The sequence below is a fragment of the Rhinolophus ferrumequinum genome, chromosome 11, assembly GCF_004115265.2.
Source record: "Rhinolophus ferrumequinum isolate MPI-CBG mRhiFer1 chromosome 11, mRhiFer1_v1.p, whole genome shotgun sequence".
NCBI classification, from domain to species: domain Eukaryota; kingdom Metazoa; phylum Chordata; class Mammalia; order Chiroptera; family Rhinolophidae; genus Rhinolophus; species Rhinolophus ferrumequinum.
Window position 1 is genome coordinate 22,017,469 of NC_046294.1, and position 13,387 is coordinate 22,030,855.

General features: G+C 40.9%; 1 protein-coding gene across 2 annotated transcripts in view; it reads right to left on the reverse strand.

The window, feature by feature from the left end:
* PRR5L (proline rich 5 like) overlaps nucleotides 1-13,387 on the reverse strand; it is a 129,887-nt gene that overhangs the window by 95,954 nt on the left and 20,546 nt on the right. Inside the window, exon 2 of one of the 2 annotated variants that reach the window (XM_033121083.1) lies at nucleotides 9,977-10,095. The exons of the other annotated variant lie outside the window; for it this stretch is intronic. The gene's annotated coding sequence lies outside the window, so the exon portion shown is untranslated. The remainder of the gene's footprint in view (nucleotides 1-9,976; nucleotides 10,096-13,387) is intronic. 2 annotated transcript variants of the gene reach the window in all.

The following is a 13,387-nucleotide window of genomic DNA, read 5'->3' on the forward strand; positions in this document are numbered from 1 at the left end:
CACGCTGTGGTCTATTTTAATGCCTCATAACGTTCATCAAACATTCTTGCCTGTTGACCCAGAAATTTCCCTTCCAGGAATCTGCCCTGAAGAAACAGTAAGAAACGTAAACAAGAGATTGATTACCTTCAGAAATGGTCATCTTGTTATTGATGGAAGGGAGAAATCAGAACAAAGTTAAACATCCAACAACAGGTGGTATGACACAGCTATAGGATGGAATATTGAGTTCAACATTAAATGATGTTAATGAAGAATTGTTAAGGATATGAAGAAATATTTATAACATGGTAAGTAAGCAGGACACAAAACTGTAAGCACTGTATGATCTCAGCTAAATACCGTGTTTCCCCGAAAATAAGACCTAGGCGGACAATCAGCTCTAATGCGTCTTTTGGAGCAAAAATTAATACAAGACCGGGTCTTATATTAATTTTTGCTCCAAAAGGCGCAGTAGAGCTCATTGTCCTGCTAGGTCTTATTTTCAGGAAAACATGGTATGCATAGAAACGAGTCTGGAAGTGATACACGGAAGCTTAGTATGGTTTTCTCTGAGTAGTAGAATTCAGCTATTTTATACATTCATGTTTTCCAATTTTCCTGTGAGCATGTGTTATTTACAAATTGAAAAAAATCATAATACTTAACTTCTGCATGGTGGAAAGAGCACAGGCTTTAAAATCAAGTGACCTCGATTTCTATTCTGACTCTGTCCTTGGACGAATGACTCAATCTCTCCAGACCTGTTTCTTCAACAGTAAGTGGAGGTAATAATAATACCTTCATCGCAGAATTATTGTGAGACTTGAGTCTGCATAACGACCTTTCTGTTCCATTATTCCCTGCCCCATATATTTACCTTTTCACAATTTTCCAACCCCTGGAAGCCCAAATCCATTTTTCTGTGTCTTGTCAGTTCTCCACAATTTATTACCCATTGTTAAAATGGTACGTAGGCTACCGGGCCCAATCACTTTTGGGGGGTTTTCACTTCTTTTCTGTGAAACCTCTTAAATGCATACAAAATTAACCTTTTCTCATCTTAATCTGTCTTCGGTCAGTTTAATTCACATACCTCAGATACTGAGTCTAATAGAATAGAAAAAATTTTTTTCCTCCCCTACAGTACCAACATCTGCTAAACTCTTATTATTTAACAGGAATAATATCGCTTCTAAAACCTGTGCTATATGCTCAGTTGAAGTCCCTTCCATCGTCTTTTTATCTGTACAGACCAACCACCACCTTGCATGAGTTAAAAAGTAAACTAAGGCATATTAAAATTATTCAGAGTTTATTTGAGCAAACATTGACTCGAATCGGGCAGAACCCAATCTAGCAGATAGAAAGGAGCTAGGAAGAGCTATACAAAATGAAAAACTTTTATAGGCAGAAGGCAGCAAGAATAAGGAAGTCAAACGAGGTTAAAAAAAAAAAAACGGTTTAGTTATTGCAAGGTTACTTTCCTTCAGGGGATCGCAGGGGTCTATCAGGCAGATTACCTAACTGGGGTTGATCACGCGATTCCTGAAGGACTACTCTAAGGTTTCATTTCTGGGAGAGCTAAAATTGTAAGTTTTGGTCTGGTGAAATGGGGCCTAGCATGAGAAACTCCATTTTGGGCCTGTTGTCTTGTTTTTAACACATGAAAGTGTCCCTAATCTTTCAGAGGCAGGGTTCTGGAGCCCTCATAGTCAGCTTCAGACAACCAAGAAATTCTCCAAATAGTTAAGTAAAGGGCCAGTTAGGGGTCAAGACTTAAATTCTTATACACAGTACTTTTTACACGAGGGTGGGGGTATCAGCAATAAACATTTTAGCCAATCTACAAATCTTGAATACCACTCACCAATAGTAATTGTGAGCCTCTTTCTAACCTCCATTACACCTATCAACATACTACTATTAATAATTTCAACAGTGAAAACCGATTTCTGACACGTAGTTTGCTAACTGGCAAAACACTTGTTGTTTCTCAGAGGTTAAAATAGTCAGCGCACTTACCATGACCTCTCCCGGAGTGAGACTTTCCTGATATAATTCTAGCTGACCACGCTGGGTGAGTGGATGCCAGATTAGAACGGTAGCTGCCATGGGTTGTCACTTCAAATAATATACAGAAATAGCACGCCGTCTATGCTGAAGTGTTTTAAGGTAAATGACAGACACAGTACTGTAAAGCAATGAAGATAGTCCCTGGCACATGCAAACACACAACAATGATGTGGTTATTAAACCAGGTGCAAAAATTCTAGGTAACTCCACGTTCTGAATTTTGCATTTCCTACATGTTGGGGCAAGAAGACTGGATGGTAAAGGACCTCCAGGCAGAATACTGAGAGGAAAGAGTCAGTGCTGAACCCAAGGTTCCAGGGGCCAGAAAGGTTACCCTCCCCACCCCCACCCTTTCCAGGTCTCACTGCACCTCAGGAATCCAATAAAAAGGCCTCCTTTGGTATTCTGAGAGCTCTCCATTCAGGGTGGTTTTATCAGAGAAATTAAACCAGAAAGTATTTAGCTCAGATAACAGGATTAATTAACATTCTTCTCATTCTGCAAACAACCCGTCTGGGAGGAGTGCCACCTGCTTCTTACTGAGGTAGGTCTGGCCAGTCCTGGAGCTGCTCAAGGCTGGCCTGGGATTTCCTGTAGTTGGTTCTGCTGAATGCTAGGCTTCCCTAGGAATGGTGTGTTATAATAAAACTCCCTTTCATTTTTCATGAGACATTTTTTTCCATCCTGTCTGCCCACTGTCTTTTAGCTTTGTATTTCCAGGTTGGTGTTGATAGATGGAAACTGGCCTACATAGCTATTGCAATAATAAGAATGGGAGCTAACATTTATGGAGTCTGCCCTGTGGACCGGGAGGAGGGTAAGCACTGGACATTCACCAACTCCAGACAGAGTGAGCCTTCACCTGGGGTCTCAGCTCTCACCACCACCCCCCGCCCCGCCTTGAATCCATTGCATCCTCCGGGAGACCTGCCGCCTACAAGGCATGAGCAATGGCTCTTCCACTGAAGGCCTCACGCACAGGTGGGCATCGAGTTTTGGAGTCACTGTGTATACCGCATAGTGATAACTTAAAAATTTTCCATCAGTTGTCTCCTCCCCCTCGCTACCCCTAAATTTCTTTCTTCTTCCAGTTGTCCCTTCATTTCTCTGTTTTCTCTTCCGTAACCTCCGCCTCTATAATGCTCCTGATTTCTCAGAGCGATGAAGCAGTAGCTCTCACCCTGCAAAGCCCACCAGGCGTCTCAACTTATAAAGCCAGGTTAGTCCCTGGAGCCCAACTACTTAGCCTCAAGTGCGTCCCTTGTGGGAGGGGGTTCTTAGCCCATTCCAGCCACTACATTATTCGATATAAGACTCAGGACATCTTTGAGAGGTAAGAGCTTGAGACTGTTCGCATCCCCATTTTGCACAGCAAGAAACAGGCTCAGAGGTGAACTCGCTTGTGGTCACTTGGTCAGATTCAGAATCGGAAGTTCCAGAGCTGTGAGTAGTGAATTTGTAACCATATATCTGCTAGGCCTAGATGGTTTCACTCCAATCCTGTGTTCTTCACCCTCCAAAGCACCCTGATCTGGAATTGTATGATTATCCCAACTATGCCACAGGCTTATCCATCTTTGCATCCACAGCATCTGGCAATGGAAGTGCTCAATGAATAGCTTCAGAGACACTTGTCTCGATGCGTGTTGTGACCGCCGTCACCCTCCTGAACCAGCCCTATTCCCTCTGCTTCTGCCTCAGAGCCTATGAAAAAGGCTCAGTGTCCTGAGGCTCCCAGGCAGATAACCTGACCCAATGGATCACTCTCCGTGTTGCAGGCTCTGTTTCTCTCATTGTGGACTCACGTCACAGCCCAAGGGGCTCAGGCTGGCTGAACGACCACCTTGGACCCCAGTGTGAAGGCCAAGATGCTTACTCAGCCTGGCATCATATTTCATCCCCACCCACCTCCCTGGGAGAAAATTGGGATTGAGATGAATGACATTTGTTTATGGGTTAACGTTTCAAGTGGACTTGGATGGAAACTTAATAGAATTAACTAATTCTCTCATTCCAAAAGGGAAGCAAAAGGGAGATAAAGGAAAACTCTCCACCACAGTTAGCTCTGAGATGACCCCAAAGATACTGCCCGGGTTCCTTTCACTGCCCTGATTTTCTCGGGTGCAGGTTCAGCTCTGTTCAGAGCCATAAGGAAAAGCAGCTGTAGGAAATCAGCTCTGTGGTTTTGTGTTGTCAGTAGTCAGCCTCAGGTACCACAAGGGGCCAAGGCCAGGTCCCGTCCCTGCTCTCCCCTTTCTTTAGAGCAGGGACACAAATTCCAATGCTTCATTGAGAAGTAGCTGGGTAGTGCTTAACAGCAAAGACTGTGGAGCCAGAGCACCTGGGTGTGAGTCCCAGCCCTTCCACGATTATCAGTGTGGACCTTAATTCCCTCATCTGTAAAGTGGGACAGTAACAGTACCTCTTCCAAAGGAGACAGCAGTGATGAAAGGTAAAGCACTTAGAATGGTGTCGACATATAGTGCTATATATGTGCACTTTGTATCATTATTATTACTTGCTGCTGGCTAGTAAGAAAAATGAACCTGGCTGTAGGTGTCTGGGTAATAGGGAGAAGGGCACTCTGTCAGTTCAGATGCACATGCTCTATCTGAACTTGGTTGGCAGCCTGAGCCCGTGGGCATACAGACCCAATGGATCCGAAAATCTTCCAGGTTTTCCTACGAAGCCAAAAATCCAGCCATCTTCTAATTTGTAAATGCTGACAACAAATTAAAATAAAAAACATTATTAAACACTGAGCAAAACAAAACAAAAGTCAGTGGTCCTGATCCAGCTGGGAGCTTCCAGACTGCGGCGTCTACTCAGTTACCCCCCCCCCCCCGTCACCACAGGATGCATGAGAGCAAGGCTATGCAGCTGCCACAAAATACAGAGGTGGCTGAATTGTTTTTATTGTATCCAAAGTAGGACTTGATAATCAAAAGGAAAGAGAGGGGACACAGCGTGGGCAGCTGAGATTCCGATGAGGAGCAGTAGGTTGGCAGTGCCCAGCCTGGGGGGGCACTCCTAAGGGAAAGGGCATCCCAGCCTAGGAAAGCTTCCTGTTGGGGCAGGGTGCAGGCAAAATCTGAATTGTGGATGGCTAATTTAAATGATGCCACTAAATCTTTAAATCATGACAGCACCTTTACTTTCCAGTAACCTTCTTAACATAGTTTAACTGAGAGCTCAGGAATCGAGCTGTCTGGATTACATCCTGGCTCCACCCCTTACCAGCTGTGTGACTTTGAATACATAACTTAACCTCTCTGTGCCTTATTTTTTATTTGTAAAAATTAATAGTGCCTATCTCCTAACTGTTATAAAAAAAGGAATAGAGACATGTGAAAGACTAGCATAGTGCCTAGCACATAGTAATTACTCAATAAATTTTATTATGAATATAAGTAATAATCATTTAAATAAATGTCAGCTGTTATTGCTCAACAAAGCAACAGAAATTTGTAAAGCACTTCACATGTGGAAGTTTCAAAACCAGATTCCATGGGAAATTTTAAGATGTTGAGGCGAGGCCTCGTGTCTTATTCACTACTGAATCCCCAACACGGAGCACAGAGCCAAATATGCGGTAGGAGGCCCAGGAATGTTCATTGAGTAAAGGGCTCCTGTCCTCAGAGAATCTAGAATGAGGGGTGGTGGGTGGAGGACAAGACCTAAATATGTAAAAAAAAATTAACAACCAAAAACTTATGCTGTTCAAGTCATCAAAAGAAGAGCCATCCGAGGCAGAAGCGCGTGGCTTTGTGAACAAATCACATCCATGGTTATGGCTGGAAGAGTTCAGCTTTAGAAGAAATCATCTCAGATTCCAGCAGTCAAGGGCAAGTCTCATGGAAACAGAGGTGTGGCTTGGATGTGAAGCAAAAAGGCATTCCAAGAGGGCTGAGTAAATAAAGAGAGGGTGACAAAATACTAGGTGTGTTTCAGGGACAGTGAGCAAAGGAACTCAAAGAAGACAGAGTGTTCAGAACAGCTAGCAGGTGAAGAAAATCTGGAAAGCTCGGTTGATACTTGATTGCAAAAGGCCTTCATTGCCAGGCTAGGGTAGAGATGACTAGATGTCTCCTCTTCTTTTTTAACAAAACATTTAACTTATTTGCCCAGAATGGACTATGCTTCTCAGCCACATTGGTAGTTGGGTGCAGCCATGTGATTAAATTCTGATTTAGGTAAGACCAGTGGGACTAAAGACAAAGTCTTATGTGCAAATTCAAGATTTTATATATATACATACATATATATATATATATATACACACACACACACACACACACACACACACTCACACACACATACATATACACACACACTCGAGTAATCAGGGGAATATAATAGTGATATATTTCCATAATTTATATACATATTTATATATTTTTAAATATTGTACTAAGTGTTAAGGATACAGGGGTGGACAAAACCATCAAGGATGGAGTTACCTATCTAGTGAGTGAGAAAGACCATAAGTAAAGGATGAAATGAGATCATTTTTGCAGTGATAATTGTTATGTGGCCTAGGAATTGTGGTACGTAGTGTTAAGTGCCAGTGGCATGCAAGAGGTTTTATGTGGGAAGTAGATGACCATGTTTAGTTGTTTGTAACAGCTATATATTGACAGCTTATCTTAGAGAAATATTTGCTTTGCTATTGATGATAATGACATTTATTCATTCAACAAATATTCCCTGAGCACCTATGAGGTACTATATTAGATTCTGAGGGAATACAGCAGAAAAATTCCTGACCTGCCGGAGCTGGCATTAGACATTTTCTTTTATAATAAATGTAGTTTGCCTTTCTGAGTAAATTTAAGTTTAAAAAAATAGAATCTATCTTATTCAGTAAACAATACCTGGTTGGTTGGCTGATGTGGCCAAAATGGTGAAGGTGGTACAAAATAAGCCATGTCTGGGATGCCCTGGGCCAGAGGCAGCTCCTCTCACACCCACAGAAAGGTGTTTCCAGACTGGTACACTCACCTAGAACCACTCAGTCACATCCACAGCCCCCGCTACCTGTCTTGCTCTGTTTATGTCTTTGACCTTGTTTTGGGATGTATGCAAGATTAAATCGGAGTATTTTCACTGAGATTATAAGAAAACCCACTAATTGGATTAACTGTGGCAAAGCTTTGTAAAACAAGGATACTTTGAATAAGAAAATATTTATAAAGAAAAGTGGCTTTCACTTTTGTTTATTTTGTAGTTGGCTAACCACAAGTTGCACTTTGGAGAACCTGTTTTTCTGAATCTATTAATATCCTGCAGTTACCCTGTCGAAACTCCCACTTAGTAGACCATGCTGTATCTGCGTCTAAATCAATGCCGTGTACTTGGGAGTAATACCTCCCTCAAGCAGATCAGCAGAGCCTCGCCTCCCAAATTAAGTGAAGAAATACACACATTACGGCATGTTGCTGTCCTCCCCTGAGCCTTCTACACACCACATGGGTTCCTATACTAAATAATTCAACTTTGCCCCATAGGAAAATAGGAGTTAATGAACTGTACAGTAACTTTTATTTCCACAAACTTTACTCATTTCATATCACACCGCTCCCACACACCCTGCTATCCAAGCAGACAATGTTTAGAGAAAGATCTCCATCTCCTCTCAAAGTGTACATGGTGACTGAAATGAAAAATTTAGATGGCAAAGGATCAAATGATCAAATGAGATAGTACTGAGTCTTGCAAAACCAACACCCTAACCCAGATAATCAGTGAGCGAGTTTTGCAGTCAGGGTTCAGTGGAAGTCAGGGCACCCCCACGTCAACCAGTAGTACTAGATAAAACACATGTATTCATTTCTTCGTTTGCTCACCCAGTAAAGGTGTATTTAGCTCTTTCTTCTTCGTTAGGGGATGGGTTAGACACTGGAATACAAAGGTGACCAAAAAGGAGCTTGCAGTCTAGTGTGTGAGAAATATAGTGATCAAAATGTCACACAAATACAAAATTCCAGACTGTGAGGAGTGTTCTATGGGGAAAGTAAGTGTGAAACAAACTAAGCTGAGGAATCAGGATGAAGTGAGAGTGAAAGGATAAGAAGTGGTTAACCAGGCAAAGAGGAACCAAAAGTGTTCCAAGCAGAAAGAAACAGAGTAAAACCCTGCAGGTGGACTAGAAGAGCTAAACGCTGGAGTTCCAAAATAGAACAGAGTAAGGTACAAAAGACGGCAAGGGTCAGATCATGAAGAATTTTGGAGGCCATGGCAAGGAGCTCGTTTGAACTTCATTCTGAAAATAATGGAAAGCCACTGAAGACCTTTAAGTCAGCTAATTGTCCCTCAACGTCTATTTTCTCCTTTGTCTATGGACATGGATCATCTGGGATAATGACTACATTTCCCAGCATCCTTTGCAACTAGGTAAGTCCATGTGACTAAATTATGGCCAATGGGCATGCAAGCAGAATTGTCAAATGGAAGGGCCTTTTAAGATCCTCTTTTAAGAAGCAAACACATGTTCTTTGCCCTTTTCTTTGTCCCTTCCTCCATCCTGCAGCCTGGAAACCAGATGCTGCCATCTTGGAGTATGAGGAAGAAGCCACGCATGATGGAGTGAGGAGAACAAAGGGTCCTGGGTTCCTAACATTGTGGAGAGTTTTACAACCTTGGACTGCTTCTTCAACTTTTTAATTAATTGAGGTATAGTTTACATAGTTTTTATATACAAGAAAAAAAAACCCTGCATTCATTTGAAGTATACTATTTGGTTTTCTAACAGCTGCATATATTCATGTAACTAGCAAACACAACTAAGATTCAGAACGTTTCTATCATCCCCAAAAGATTTCCATGCCCCTTTGCAATTCACCCCTCCCTCTACTCCCAGCATGAGACAACCACTGATCTGCTTTCTGTCACTGTAGATTAGTTTTCATTTTCTAGAACGTCATATAGGTAAATGGAATCATACTTACTATACTTACTAGCCTTTCATTCAGCGTAAGTAGTTAGGCATTCCTCCATGTTTTTGTACCAATAGTTCTTTCCTTCTTATTGCTGAGCAGTAGTCTTTTGTGTGGATGTATCACACCTTGTTTAATCCATTTACCAGTTAGTAGAAATTTGGGTTGACTGGGGCTATTGTGAACAAAGCTACGATTGTGAGCATTTACATCCAAATCTTTGTGTAGACATAGGATTCATTTCTCTGGGTAAATACCTAAGAGTGGAATGGCTGGGTCATATGGTAATAGTCTGTTTAACAACATGAGAAACAGCCAATTTTTCAAAGTGAGTGTAGCATTTTTACTCCCATGAGCAGTGAATGAGAGTGTCAGTTGCTCTACGTCCTTGTGAATACTTGGTATTATTAGTGTTTAAAATTTTAGATATTGTAATGAGTGTTCTGTGGGCTACCCAGAATTTTAAATGAGAAAAAAAATTACCTTCTCAGTTGTGTTTAAGCCATGTTATTTTTGGATATTCTGTTACTCCCAACCAAAGCAATCTTATCCAATACAGAAAGCAAGAATGTAAGGAGAAAGATCAGTTAGAAGACTCCTGTGGTTTAGATAAGAGGTGGTGGTAGATCAAAGTAAGGAAGGGCTGTGGAAATGGAGATAAATGCATGGATTGGTGAGATATTTAGGAGATAATGGATTTAGAATTCATAATGGATTAAGTGTGGAGGGTTAAGAAAATCATCCAGATTACACAGCAGAAGAGCTGGTTCTCAGACTCAAGCTCATTTAAAGCCACACGATAGTCTCAATCACTGTTCTCTTTGTCCCCTAGATGTCAAACTCACATGGAAGAGAACCGGCAATTTCTCCAGCTTCAGCTATGGCAAATCTGTCAGCTTCTCCATTAGGCCTGGATATCCTTACTCAGTCCAGCAGCATTATCGTAACGTTAGACAATGTTATCAGAAGACTGTACCCAAGCATACCTGTCATAGTCCTTTCCATGAGTCTCTAGACAGTGTGGACCACTCAGAAAGTTCATCACATTGGTGATACCCAACCTCTGTGGGCACAATTTCTTTCAGGAATGAATTCTTGACCTCATCTGGGTAAATAAGGTTTGAAACGACATTTGTTACAGGTTTATGGGAGAGAAACTTTCTTGCTTTTTTGACAGACCCACTGGGAGAGACCTTTTCTCTTTCTCTAGGATGTGGAAGAGGAAACAGGAAGCCTCCCTGGATCTGTTGGCAATCATCGATGGCCATGACTTGAAACAGTTTCACCATAAAATGGTCCCCACAGAAAGCAGAGTGTAGAAAGAGGAAAACAATCTTTGGTGAAATTGTTGAGTGCTGTATTAAGCTTTAGATAACTTTGTAATTATACGGGCCAATAAATGCCCTTTCTTATACAAATCTGTTACTTTAACTAAAAGGACTCTACTACAATGGTTACAAAACCAAATATTTTTTTAAAAAAATAGGTATGTATTACTTTTACAATTTTAGAGAAATATCTAAAAGCAACCAACAGCATCAAAACTCAAAAACTTACTTTTGAAAAATTTCATAATAAGAACAGTGAAAAACAGGAGAAAATTTCTATCAGGAACCTATTTGTAAAAACCAAATAAAATCATTACAAGCAATTATAACAAACAATTAGCCCTCACAGATTATTTACTATGTGCCAGGCTTTATAGTAAGCATATTATATGCAGTATCTCATTTAATCCATACAACAGTGCCATGGAAAGTGTTCTAGAAATATCTCCATTTTACTGATAAGGAAACAAAGAGTCCAAGAGGTTAAATAATCTGCTCAATGGTACAGTAAGGAAAAGGCTAAACAAGGATCGAGTCCTGCTAATCTAACCCCAAAACCCTCACTCTGAACCAATACGCACACACTGCCCTTCTAAGCATGCGGCATACATAATTCTAATCCTCACACCACTTTCCAGGGTAAGACCAATAACAGATGAGGAAATTCATACTCACCGAAATTAAGTAACATGAAGGAGTTCTCACATCTAGTGATTATGCAAAAAGATGAACCACAGGGCACAGAGGATTAAATCTTAGAGATTAACAGGCAAGGTAATTGATACATGGAAACAACCTTCAAAACTTGGCACTCAAAGCGGTCTTAAAAATTCCTAGTTCATCACCTTCTTTTTGTACTTAAAAGAACTAAGGCCCAGAGAAGTTTCCTATCTTGCCCAGGGCAACGCAGCATGTTAGTGGCAGAGGTACAACTAGGATGCAGGCTTCTATTGAAGAGAGCTTTTAGCTAACACATAAAATTGTCTTTGATGAGCTTCACATATAAGGTGCCTGCTGAATATACTTGATTTGGGAACTTTTCTCTGTGTTCATGGAGGAAATCCAGCCCCCAGTGCTGGGTCTTCTGATGATAGCTCCCTAATTTTCCCTATAGAGACAACCCTTTTCCCTTGCATGTGGCCTTGGAAAGACTAGTAAATCGCCCTCCCCTGGGCATGTGAGCTAGAATAATGGGACTCTCTGTCTTGGGAATCTGAATTTGAGCTACCCTTTGTTCTTGATAATAAATCTGTTTTTCCTGAAGGAATTCAGAATCAATTTCTATTGTCCACAAGCCAAGAACCTGGATCAGTTAAAGCCTTTTCAGTTACCAATGTTAGAAAACCCAAACTAAATGTGCTTTAGCAATAAAGGGAATTTAGTGCCTTTGATGAGGGATCTGCAAACTCTAGCTCTTGAGTCAAATCCTGCCCACCACCTGCCTGTGTAAATAGTTTTGTTAGAACACAGCTGTGTCCATTGGTTTATGTGTCATCTATGGCTTTGTATCTTGGCAATAGCAAAGATGAGTAGCTGTGACAAACAATATGACCTAAAAAGCCTAAAACCTTTACTATCTGGCCCGTTACAGAAAATGTTTGCCGATTCCTGACTTAAATAAAAGTCAGGTGCAGCTTGATCCAGGGGCTCAAATGACATTTCCAAAACCTAGGCCTTCCACCTCTCGGCTTCTGTCTGCTTTCCTCCATGTGTTAGATTGATTCTAGGAGTGGCTCTTCCCTGTGGTGGCAGCCCAAGCAGGGACCATAGCTTCATCTTCTCCACAGGCAAATAAAATCTTGGCTCCAACACTCATTGGCCCAAATCAGCCTTTTGCTGTGGTCAGAGGGACGGAACTTATTGATTGGTTTCCATCAATCAAGACTTAACCCTTGGAGCTGAAAAGAGAGCTAAACTAGGATTCTGGGAGGAAAAGTCCTGATTTGCTACATTTGCTGAATTATCTAGTGTAAATACTCCTACCATGGCTAATTTCAAGCCATCAACATATTACTGAACACAGTTGAACACCATTATATAGTAAATATTTCTACCATCGATAAAACTGACATAAATATTCTCAAGGACATACCTAATAACAAAATGTAGCAAAATAATTAGGAAATGATGAACTTAGAGCATTTATTACTTTTTCTCTTAGCATGTTATTGAATTCTGCACTTATATAATTTAATTTTTAATAATGACCATGTTTCACAACTGGCTTATACTTAATGGCTGTCACTTACCAGCTCCGGCACAGCACTGGGTTAAACTTACCCAAATCATTATGGGGACTTCTTTTACCAGAATAAAAATAAATAGACTTTAGATGGTAAGCAGGCAAAACAAACAAACAAAACCCTACACAAATATCCACTATGGAACACTAACTGATAAACCAGGTAAGATGGGAAAAAGCTGTGATTTAAAGAGAATAAAATATTTATACCTGTGGGTGAATCCACCAGTGGTGCTAAGCAGGAGTCTGGACCTGAGAGGTAGCGATCTGTTTGCTTATACAGGCTGCCATTATGACCATGAAGCATCGGTTTATGCTGACTTCAGATGGACCCCCAAAATAGGAAAGGTAACCTATTACCTCATACTGACAGATGATCCAGATAGCTTCACAGAAAGAAATCAAGCCACTTAGGAGAGCCAGACTCCAAGCAAATTTAAAAGCACAATCCCATGGAAATGCAGATAGTATTAAAAATCTGTTCCTACGGAACATAATTCATTGATAGCACAATGGTCTCTGGGAGCATTATTAATCAGAACATTAATAAGTGTCTTAGATCTATGTAGAGTTTGAGCTCTCAAAGGACGGTCTTATGTACCATCTGATTTTGGCCCCGTGCTCACTCGGGAATAGACACGATCTCTACTTTACAAATGAGAAAATAGAAATGTGAAACCTTTATAGCTGGTAATTGATTGAACTGTGCCTGTAATTCTAGTCTTTTGATTCCAAACTCTTTCTACTCTAGAAACTATGATCCCACAAATAACATGCTTTTGTCTTGGGATGTGTCCACACATCCACCGATCGAAGCTAAAGAATCA